The sequence below is a fragment of the Agelaius phoeniceus genome, chromosome 1 (genome assembly GCF_051311805.1).
Source record: "Agelaius phoeniceus isolate bAgePho1 chromosome 1, bAgePho1.hap1, whole genome shotgun sequence".
NCBI classification, from domain to species: Eukaryota; Metazoa; Chordata; class Aves; order Passeriformes; family Icteridae; genus Agelaius; species Agelaius phoeniceus.
The window spans coordinates 130,334,750-130,346,931 of record NC_135265.1 but is presented as its reverse complement, the minus strand read 5'-3'; the positions used below and the strand labels follow the sequence as shown (position 1 = coordinate 130,346,931).

The 12,182-nt window shown below is 46.7% G+C and overlaps 1 protein-coding gene across 2 annotated transcripts in view; it reads right to left on the bottom strand.

Annotated features, from left to right (window-relative positions):
* Nucleotides 1-11,898, bottom strand: part of NCALD (neurocalcin delta) — a 59,016-nt gene extending 47,118 nt beyond the window's left edge. For both annotated transcript variants that reach the window (XR_013184562.1, XM_054634527.2), the window contains exon 1: nucleotides 11,515-11,898. The gene's annotated coding sequence lies outside the window, so the exon portion shown is untranslated. The remainder of the gene's footprint in view (nucleotides 1-11,514) is intronic.
* Between the last annotated feature and the right edge of the window lie 284 nt (nucleotides 11,899-12,182).

The window sequence follows — 12,182 nt, the reverse complement described above, 5'->3', positions numbered from 1 at the left end:
TTAGGTAACCAACTCCAAAGAGCAAGGAACAGGGAGTTATGTCCAGTTGAGCAGCAGCAATTTGGACAACACTGATTCTTCAGTGGAAAGGTTGGAGAAAAATACAAAGTATGGTAAGGAACAAGAAAAGCAAACACTGATGGTTGAATAGACTTTTATTATCAGATGAAATAACAGTGCCTTAAAATAGGATCCCATTTGGGTTAAAAAATGAACAAAGTCACGGAACTACAGATTAGAGCCAGGTGCTTAGTGGTACTAGAAATTTAAGAACATTTTTGCTTTTATCTGATGATTCTTGGAAGAAACACTTGTGTTCATATTTCTGAAAGAAATATTTCCTGTTGTTGAGCTTTCCTTTGAAAGACATATTTCTATTTTACTACTGAGAGCAGTTGCAGAGCTATAAATGCACAGCAGGCCACGCAAGACAGATCTTTAATTATACCTCTCCTTCCATGAGCTCACTGGGAGCTAATTGCTCAAGGCTAGTAAGGATTAAAACATATTCAATGACTCTGAAAAACTGTCTTAATGCTAGTCTTCCCAAATCCCCTATATTATTTGGAGCAACACAAGCACAGTAACTCCTGTTTGCAAGTGAAAAGGGAAAACTTTACACTTTCACACAGTCATGCCCAAGTCTTGCTTTACCAAACCTCACTGTTCAAAAGTTTTCAGCCAGTATCCTCATGCTTTTCAGGACTTTGATGTAAATCTGCAGATAATATCAGAGTTGCATATGATGGCTTCCATGTAGCACTAAGTGATCTGTGACCAGACATGACTGGGAAATTCAGGGAAAGTGGAAGACACTCCACGTCTAACAGAGGAAGTAATTAAAATAATCAAACCTACCTGAAAAGCTGCAGGCAAAGAGATAGGCAAATGTTCCCCTGGCTCTCTCAAACCCTTCTGACATTATGCTCCAAGGTCAAAAACATAAAGATTGAATTCAAGAAAACCAGAAATACTGGGAGAAAACTGCATTCAGAAGTGTCCTTTGCTTTTGACCTCTTTCAACCCTGAAGTTTTATGAGGACAGCACCTGGACATCACTTTTCTCTTTGCAGAGTGAAATGTGAAATTCCTGACAGTGCTGTGTGGCAAAGGCAGTGCTGTACGTGGGGCTGGGCAGTCCCCAGGGAGCTGGAGAGTGCATTGTGCAGTGCACAGCGTTCACTTCAGGCAAAGGAGGATTTGGGAAACAGATTTTAGGCATGAGACAGCATTAGAAAAGTGGAACATGTTGGTCTCTTGCTGAGAAGGCTAATACAGATAACAATTTACTTATTCTGGAAGAATGGCAGAACAGTAGTGGATACTGACCTATACATTTTTCATATCTTAAAAATGAATGGATTGTAAACTAGAAAATAATTAAAACTGAGCCTCACAGGGGAAAGAGTATATACTGAGAAACAACATGAAATCAGCATCAAACCCACTCTTGTAAAGAGTCAGGTCAGCAGTGTACACGATAATGTTCCTCTGTACAAACAGAGGAGTAAAGAGCCTGGTGCTCTGTGGACCAAAGGCTTTTCTTTATCCTTTCTTCCAGCCATGTTCCTCATTTCCTCCACTTTGGTCCTATTAGAACTCCACTGCTGTTTTTGACAGACTGGAGTTGCCAGCCTTTTTGTCATGCTCCAATGGGCTGATTTCCTGGCTGGAGCAAGAGCCTGCAGCTCATGAGCTCTACCTAGACCTGGGCTTCAGAAAAAACACTTTTCTATTTTAAGGCTCTTTTTTCCTCCCAAGGATTCTCACCCAGTTATGCACAATGACATTTACCACATCACCTGTGACTATGGAGCAAAGGCATGTGGGTGCATTGCCCAGCATGGGGCCAACTGGCACACAAGTTCCCTTGTCTGTGCTATTGAACTCTGCACCCTCCTGAAAACTGACTCTGTGCCATTTGCCCCCTGGAACGGGCCAGTGGGCAGGCTGGGGAGACAGGAACTGATTGGGAGCTGGACTGGGATAGGGACTGCTCTGCAGAGAGAGATTTTGGCTTCTGAGCTCTGTGACTGGGGTTGCCCACTCTTTCATTTATTATGGACACAGCCAGTGGCCATAGTACAGACACAGCCAATATCTCAGGAAGCTGGATAGCTTGTCACCTACTTGAATGCTAGTGTCAAAACAAGAAATTATCAAGGCTTGGGGGAAGTAATTGCTTACCTAGTGTGGGATATTAAGAGGGGATTATGAACTAGACCCCAAGTTCAAGTCATTTGGGACATGCTCTACAAGGGGCCTTGGTCTCAGTGATGAATTTGCTGGGGCTCTGAAGGGGTTTCAGGGCATGTGCACACCAAGGAGCTGGACTGGATGCCAAGGAGGGCCAAATGTCCCCATGGAGCTCAGCCCTTCTACCTCCAAATCCCAGCCTTGGTTGGCTTGACCCTTGCAGCCCAAATGCCAGCCTTTGTGGGCTCAGCCCCCAGCTGCACTAAGCACACCTGTTGCTGGGGTTATTGCAAACTCCAGACCACAGAAAGGGCTGTGGTATGGCCAGTTCAGTTCTCAGCACCCCACACTTGGACAGCTGCACCTGTTCAGAGGCATCTGACTCATCTGGGCCTGGCCACCTCCGGGTGTGACGCCTTCAGCAGGGCTCAGGGGATTCCCACAAAAAGGCACATGCTGCTTGTTCTGGTCAGTTCTGTGTGCATGCAGCAGTGAAGCAGCTCCTCCTCATCCTCCCATCAGGGCCACAGGAGCGCTGGCTGATCTCCAGGGAAGGCAGTGAGAATGGGATGCTCCCCTCTCTGCTCCTGCTCAGTGCTTGGGCAGCCGGCCAGCCACAGTGAAGGTGAACTGCTGAGATGTGGTGACAGGAAGCCACTGCCACGAGCATTTAATTTTTAATTCCTCTCAGGGCTTCTTTGCTACCATCCCTCCCTGTAGCCCTAGGGGAAGGCTGCTGGCACCTGTTTCTGGAGCTCACCTTGTTTGTGTTTGGCTGCATGCCTGACTGTGAGGGGTAAGGGAGCCCTGGTGGGTGCTGTCAGGGAACCCCTCCAGAGCAGCTGCTTTCCTGGACCAGCAGTCAAGGGTGGGACACACAAGGTGCTTTCAGGGCTGCATCCCACCTCAGTGGGACCTGCCTGCATCACTAGTCCTGGAGCCAGGCTCCTTGGGGTTATTTTTCCAAAAGCATCCTTTCCTTCTTCTTCAAAGGAGCATCCACCAGCAAGAGATGCTTCTTTTCAAGCTGGGCTATAAAAACAGTGAACAGCATGAGCACACTGCCCAACACTTGCCCCTGGGAAGCACGGACTTAGGGAGGAATTACTGGGCTTGCCAGTGAAGAAGCAAAATTGCCTGAAATACTGAAATATGCCTCACTGCAGACACGGGGGCATGCAGCTGTCCCAGTCAGCCTGCAGATCCCCTCTTGTCCCCACTCAAGTCATTCTTCTGCTTAAAATGTTATTTTGGGAAAGAAATGAATAATGGGAATAGCACTGTAAAAGCATGGGGAATTCAGCAAACAAAAGAAAAGCTGCTATTTTTGAGAATGTCTCAAATTGGTAATTGTGGCCTGTTTTAACTCCTTCTCTCCCAGCTGCCTCCCCAACACCCTGTTTGGGGTGCCACCTGCAAGCCTGGTGGGAGTGGCATGCAGAAGGGTGTGCCTTACTACAGGCTCTTGGAGCAACACCACAGCCTACTAATAACTGGCACATGGTGAACTAATAGTGAAATACTCCTCAATTTCCAATCAGATTCCTTGAATTGAGGCAGGGGTTTCTGCAAAGGTCCCAGTGTCTAACAAAAAGAATGAAAGTCAGGCAAGCATTCACCCTGCTAGTGCTTCTGTCACCTTCTGCCATCTCTGAAAGAATTGTATTTTTCTAATTGAAGCATCACAAACATTATCTGTCCATGGTGGGTGGAGGGGTCTGACTCTGCACAGCAGCAGAGAACCCTGCCCCAGGCTCTCAGCAAAAACACCATCTCTGCAAGACCTGCCAAGGCTGCAGATCCAGTTAAGCAGTATAAACTCATCTTTAACAAATTCACCAATACCCCATGGAGCAGATGTGGAGCATGTTATACTGCTGTTTCATCAGCTCTCACTTTCTCTTGCCGCTGGTGTGGCCAAATCAGCCAGGTCTCTTTGCAGCCCTGGTCAGGGCTGGCATAGCTCTCCTGCCTGCAGCATCCTGTGCCAAGGGAAGGCACAGGTGACATCTGGAGCACTACTGCAGATGGCCCTGCAGTTCCTCCTGACAGAAGCAGCCCTTCTGGGCTAAAACCTAGCAGAAGAGAGGCAAAATAGGAAACAAATTTGGGGGAACCACTGGTCTGATGATACTGGAGGAAGAACAAGCGAAGTCTGAGCTCATGTTTTCAGTTCCTAAAGCAATCTTATTCTGCCCAAGTGCTGCTGTGCATGTTGGCCAGGACTCCCATGGATGCCATGGAGGTAGCAGCAGGGACAGGGGATGCCCTCTCACAGGCAATCTCATTTCTGAATTGTCAGAAAGAATTCTCTTTGTTTCATAAAGATGACTCTAAATACTATTCCCTGGATTTTCCTTTCCAAGAGCAGTATGAGAAAATAAATATCTATTTTTTGTTCAGAAAGAGTTCCTCTTTGCATTCCCTCTGACCTTCCCAAGTCCCAACACTTCTGCCTTTCACTGAGTTCTGCTTTTCAGCTTCTACCTTAGTGGTGACAAAGGGGACTTCCTTAGCAGGAGTCATTCAGCTCCTTCATCAGGCCCTGTCAGGAGAGGCAAAGCAAAACACAAGTGGTCTTTCTGCAGAAGTTCCCACTACCCAGTAACTCAAGAGACCAGAGAGTCCCCACAGACATCAGAGCTGTAAGTGGTTTAATATCATGTGCCATCAAACATCACATGCCTTGCAATTCACATTGGGGATTTTGATTAAGGAAACCCTTGAACGTGGCAAGGAAGAACTGTGAATTCTGATAATGTTCTCAATTTTTAGCAGTAAAGTAATTGAAAATGAAGGATGAAGTGAAATAATTGAACATGAAAGCTGTGTACTGTGTCAAACCAGCAATAATATTCAAGTGAGAGGAGAACGTGGTTAGACTGAAAGATGTATCCTTGGCCAGCCATAATTTTGCACACTTCTCATCCACATCAGCCTGTGAAATAAAAACATAGGCCACCCTTCTAGTGGGACTGCTTCAGTAGGGTCAGAATGACTTTACATGAAAAGCCTCATACATGATAAACAGCGATGAATAGGATGCTTGATAGACAGGTCCAGAGGACAACAGACAGTGCTTCTGTTGAGATATAATTGCTCTAATTGGACCTGGGCTTGTGAAGATGGTAAAGCTAAAGAGGACTCTGCAATCTTGCTGCCATTCTGCACAAAAGAATACTGTTGTGATAGGAAGCACACAGCAGTTGTGGAAATAATCAACAGCTTTGTGCTCACGTCCCCCTGGCATCTTGGATTTGCGAGCACAACGTGAGCAGAATATTTCTTCAGAGTTAAAGGTTCTCAGGCTGAATTGCTTAATGAAATCTCTTTAAGTGTTATTCAGTTGAAGTTAGACACACACTTCATATGTGGATCCATTGTGGTTTTGCAGTCCTGGAGGAGACGCAGAAAGATTGTGTGAGGCATGATCAGGAATCCTTGCTGCTCTAGGAGTGAGGGAATTTGCTAAGGAAAGAAGCCAACTTTGACCTTCTTCAGCTTTAACTTGTCTTCTCTTGGGTGATAGCCTGTAACCCACCACCTGATCTGCTTGTCTAATAAAACCTCTCTACAAGTAATGTTGGATGTCTCCAAAAGCTGATCTCTTCTATTCATAATAGTAGAACAAGCATGAAATTATTGTTGTCAAGTAGCAGGCACTGCCCAAAGGTTGAGTGTGCAGTGCTCCTCCAGCCCTACTCTGAACCCAGTGCCCAGAAGAGAGAGCAGCCCTGTTAGCCACAGCTACACCACATGGCAGCTAAACAACATCACTGCATCACTGCTAACACAGGCAGAGTATTTCACTCTCCCAACTCCTTCAGACAGCTCCATTTCATGGAGCAAAAAGTCTTGTCTGGCCCATTCTGCAGATGCCAGAGCTCCCTGCATGGGCAGATGCAGCAGTGCAAGAACATCAGCCTGCCCTGGACACATCCTGCCAGCACACACTCAGGGAGCCCTGCCAAGGGCTCTCCTTCCCCCTCATCCCATCCCTCCTGGTCCACCATGCCCCTGTGGCTGGACAGCCTGGCTCTGGCCTGCTCCCAAAGCCCATTCTCTTGACAATGAAATTCAGCACACAGCTAAGAGGCTTTGTGACACACGTGGCAGGTATAAACCTGTCTCAAAGCCTTTCAGCTCCCATGTGCAGACACAGTCAGTTGAAATGCTGCCTCCTGCTCCTTTGCAGTTCCTAAGTAAATGTGCAAAAATGCAGCTGTGATGTTCAGGGACTGCTCATGTCCCACCTGTAAACCAGCACTTGCACTTCAAGCAAGGCTACTTGTCCCTAAAGAGCCAACCTGGCTTACTGCACCCTGTCTTACAGAAATGGCCATCTGCAGTGACACCCTGAAGCTCCTGTCCTATGCTCATATTGCAAATACCAGACACAGGGGGCAGGATGTGCATCACCCAAAATGTGAGTGATGGGACAGACAGACACCTTCCCCAGCACCCAGGCAAAGTGACAGGGCTGGGTGCAGGGAAGGTGGCCCTGGGCAGCCATGGGAAATGGTCTTGCTCCTCATCTTCTCTCTCCTCCCACTGCCATCCCTGCTTTGTGCATCACAGGCTTGGTTTCACAGAAGGACCTGACCAATGTCCCAACAAGATGATGAGAAAAAAATTGGCCATGGAGATGCTCTCCTAAAAAGTGCAAGTCTCAAACAAAAGCACATGGGATTTGTCAACCAAAGCCCAGCTAAAAAACACAAGACATGTTTGTTTCCAGGTAGTATGTCTATGATAAACCATAGATTACCATAAGAATAAAACACATAGGGATTGACATCAGTGGGCTTTATACAGCTAAAGCTTTGCACAACACTGTGAACAGGTACTGCAAAAAATAGTGAACTACAAAAGAAGATAAACAGAGCTAAACCAAGACCCACCCTCAGCTATCTTCTGTGAAAGGAGGTGTGGCTGGGAATTTCAGGTACTGGGCAAATTGAAACCAGCATTTCTGACCAAACTACAAGCTTCTTGGTTTTTCTGCATGTAAATCAGATCCTTACATTATCTCAGTGTCATTTTGTGGCTGAAAGCAATTCAGCAGCTATCAGCACAGCCAGTCTGAAATTCGGCAGAACAGAATCTGAGCCCTTCAGCTCGTAATGATTAGATGATTCTGTGGAAATGAATCTTATGAAAAAATGAAGTTAAGCAGAGAGCCGACAGTATATGAAGACCACAGAAGGGAGAGGAACTTTACAACTCAGCCTTCATATTTTCCACCTATAGGATTTCAACATTTGCTAAAGTTGTAGTAAGGGCAGCTTCTTCACAGTGCTCCCTCTGGGAAATATCACATTCAGCAATTCCTGAATTACAGTTTCTAATTATATTTTCATACTGTAATGCTGTCTGAAATGCAAATTTGATGACAGAATAATTCAATCCATATAAAATAATTACAAAATTACTGTTTCTCAACCCTCAACTCATACCCCCTGCTATTTAAGAAGATAAATTTAACAGCTACAAAAGTACAGCCAAAACATAGTCCATTTTTTAAACTGTTATCTGACTACAGCTGTCTGTACAGATTTTGGCTCACCATAGAAGATTATTTCTAAAATATGACTATCAAAAACATTCCAGAGTTAGGATTTTTGTTGCTTTAGCTTGGAACCAACAGCCAGGTCAGCTTTTATTTTGCATTCAGAGTACCCTACGTATGGCATCTGTGTTTAATTGGAAAAACAACTGTTGGTTAAAATGCCAAATCTCTACTGCAGATCAGCTATCATTTAAGCCAGTTGTTCCTAATGTTGATGCAGACATTAAATTAGCACAATGTAATGATTTTTAGCAGAGTGGGAACCAACTTCTGCAATAAGTAATTTAAGATCCTGAAACTCCATACTGAAGCATCAGTTCCCACTGACAACTGCCACCCTCTACAGAGGATTTTATTCCCCCCATGAATATTGCCTCAGCAGTGGCTTGGACCTTTAAAAAGACAGCAGAAATTGCATTCTGTTTGAAAAAATTCAAGGAGTAGTGCTCCGCACTGCAAGGGGCTTTTAGGTTTTATTGTGATTCTGGCCTAAATTTAGATTGTCATTGCCCATCAGCTCAACCAGATCAAGGTAGAGCACACTGAGTGTGTTATTATTATGAGGCTAGAGGCATCAACAGCTCACATCTGGTTTTGATTTCCCTGCTGTATGCAGTTGTGTGAGAAGTGACTTGAGGAGATCTCAGATGTGACTTTAGCCAAGCTCTTTCCTAAGGTGCAGTGCTCCAGTTCTTTGGGAATTGCTGCTCTGCTCTCCCTTTGCCATGGACAAGGAGTCTGGAGGAAGAGATCATCCCTCCCTCGTGTGTGTGCAAAGGGGGTGACATTTGCAAATGACATGAAGGCTGATGGGAAGTTGGAGGGTCAGTCTAGACTCCCTGAAAGAAGGTGGAGTGTTGCCAAGCCCATGTGCATCTCACATTTTTTCTCTTTATGTCAGAGGATTTCAAGCCCAGGGAAGCTGGCAGTGTCAGCTGTGGCGCCGGGCAGAAGGTGAAGGATGCAGCCACCTTCCCCTCTCGGTGCTGGGAAGGAGCCCACAGGCTGTTTGCTCTTTCCTCCTGGTGGGTGCAAGCATGGCAGCTCAGAGAGGGAGGGAAGCTTAGCATTACCTTGCCTGACAGCTTCACACACTGCCAGGGTAAACCCGAGTGCTTGTCCAAAGGGTTTGCTACAGAGCTGACCAGTGACAACACGAGCATAAAATCATCAAGCAGAGGCACACAGCCCCAGGATGACTCTCACACACCATTTCCTTCTCTCCTAAGCAGGGATCTGTGTCACCTCCAGTTGCAGACTCTGGCACTGCCTGTGAGCTGCCTGCCTGCAGCTCATTCCCATCTCGGGGGCAAAATGGGTAGAGCCTGGTGATGGGATGCCAAAAGCCCCCAAAGACTCATCAAGAGGGACAGAGCTGCCACTCTGCCAGGCAGGATGCATCCAACCTCAGTGGCACTTACCTGCTTCCCCTATGACATTACCTCTCAGACCTCTTGCAACAGCATGTACAGGACCCTTCTGCTAAAATGTGAAGCAGTTTACCATCCTTCACTCTAAGGTCAAGTTAGAGCTTTTCAAGACTACCTCAGTATCACTAAAGATAGATATCTCTATTCCATCTGGAGATGAGGAAGGTATTTTTAAGACATTTCTAATGAATGGCTCTTGAGCAAAAGTTGCATCAATTATTTTTCCCCTTACAGGTGGTTTCAAGGCATCAAATGCTACAGGACACTGTATTCAAGCCTAAATGAATGAGCATAAGCCTCAGCCCACACTGAGCCTCATCACTCAAGTTCAGTCTGGGAGGTGACAGCAGCTATACATGGAGTCAAATCCTGCAGAGGTGAGGGTGAATGACTTCTCTTGAATGGCAGGTGGCACTCAGCTCAAATCTGTCCCCACACTCCACACCTTGGTCCCTCTGCAGACTTACCCCAGCAGTATAAGCTGGTGAACAAGCAGACCTCAGAGGGTGGTGGGCTGTAGAAACCACCTCCCTGTCCTCCCCTGCTAGCCCATCTCTGCACTCTGGGAGCTCACAAGCAGATGGAGGGGGATGAATGCCCTGGGCTGACACACAGCTCTCCACAGCAGCTCAGCCCAGGCAGGTCACTGGGCAGGGACACACAGAGCCCGCTCACTGCCCGTGGCAAGGCTGCACATGGGCTGCCAACCCCTCCAGAGCTGCCAGGCTCCTGCAAACCTGGGCAAAACTCACCTGTGAGGAGCCAGGAGAGATTCCCCAGGCTCTGGTGCAGTGGCATCAAGTGAAGAATTTAATAAAGACCATTTGAAATATTTCACCCCCCCAACAAAAATGTCTTAGGGCATCAGTTGAATTGGAAAGGATTGATGAGATAACACCAAATGAAATGGTTTAGACTTTTCAGATGTTTCAGCATTTATCCTTGTTCTCTGCTAAGAATGCCAAATGCAGTGAAATCCAGAGCACTAAGCCATAACTTCCTTAGAGAAGCGCCTTCAGTTTTAATATCTGTCTTGGCTCTCTTTCTTTTCTCTCTTTCTCTAAGAAACAATTACTTATGCTGCATTTGATAACATGAGAATAATTGTTATAGATTTTTTATAATCTTTTACTGCTCTGTGTTTTAAATTGTCTTGTAGCTCCACACTGTTTTAGACCAGCAGCTGCTTTAGAGAATCATTACCATTATCGATAAACCCTTTGAACTTTGGGAGGAAGGGAATAGGAGTGTATAATTAGAGAAGATAAGAAAGATCTAACACACTTTTCCAGGAAACAACACACATGATGCTTCAGCCGTAATCTGTTCTAAAACAAATCTATATGTTCCCACACAAACAAACTCAGCCTGTGGCACTAAACTTCAGGAGCTCTGGGATATCCTTCCCCACAACAGCCACCTCGGAGTAAGTGCAATACAGAAACAGACACAAACTCCCTCTTGTTTGTACAAAAAGACCCAAATAGCATTTCATTTTTCAATCACTGTGGTGATTGAAAAATCATGCTGCTCATGCTGCAGTTCTTTTTTTAGCTATTCCAACTGATCTCAATGCACAACAGAAAAAAAAAAAAAAGAGAGAGAGAGAATAAACAAGCCCTGTGTGTGTGTGCTTGTGAGAAAAAGGGTAAAAGCCTGTGTTGCAGCAACGCTGCTCTCTTGGCATATTTCAGACAATTTTTCAGGAAGCTTTTGATTCTTTCCTCTGTACACACCATGCAGTCAAGAGTGCCGCGTGCCCCGGGAGAGGGGCAGAAAGCCCGGGGAGCGCGCAGGGTGCAGGGACCCCGCGTGAACAAAGATGATTTAAATGCTGAACTTTGAGAGTTGGATTTTAAGCTGTTCCTGGCTGCATTGACTGCTGGCTTCCCCCTCACTGGACACACTGGGTACAAACCCGCCTGAACAGGGCAGAATTAAAAAACAACACATTCCAGCCGAGGTATAAAAAACACAGTGCCTAAACATCATTTCTTTTAACTCCCGAATGCATTAGCCTAGGATTACTCACGTTCATTTATATTCCTAAAGTGTCAAATGAGAGCGATATCATTTTATTCTCCTTTCATGGATCATTAATCTATATTTAACTCCGTTTTGCCGTCTACACACAGAATTAGTAACTGGAAGCCGCTTTGCATTTATCTGATAGCGCTGGATTTGTTCATCAAGGCAAACTTCCAGCCAAAACAAACAAGTGAAAAAAAATATCAGTCACTGATACAAGCTGCTTTCTATTCTATTTCTTTTTAAAGGAAAATAATCCAAACCTGATGAGAACATAAAGCAAACGGTTACCTCACACTGCAGAAATGCAAGTTTTTAATAGTCCATGCTCCGGCAGCCCCCGGGATTGAGCAGCAGCGGCGGCGGCGGTGGCGGGGATGACTCCAGCATCCAGCGGGCTCCGTCTCTCCCGGCTCTGCCGGCGCGGCCGGGGCCGCAGGCTCAGCCCCCCTGACGTCAGGCGGCCGTCACACGGCCCGGCCCGGCCCGGCCCGGCCCGGGGAGCCGCGGTTGTCCTGGCAACGCCAGCCCTGCTCCGAAATGATTTCCATAGGTCATCTGTCACACTGCGCGCACGCCGCAGCAGCGCGGGCGCCCGGACAAGCCAAACACCGCGGGCTCGCTGGAGCTGCCCGCGCCGGCTGCTCCCTTCACCCTGTCCCTGTGGGAACACGCGCCGCTCCTCCTCTTCCTCCTGCATCCCCAGCCTCCCGCGGGAAAACAGACAATATACACCTGGTGTAATGGGGCACAAAAGCTGCCCTGCGAGGGTGCTGCGGCACCTCAGCGACACGCTGGCTAGCTAAAATTAGGGTCTTTCTAAATGACACACAGCTGAAGTTTTATTCATAGCCACAGTGACACATGCTTGGTCACCCACACTGTGCCCAGATTCGGGCGAGGCAGCAGCGGTTCTGCTGTAGTGATGAGGGCAGCAGCCATGCAGGGCTGGCCCCAGA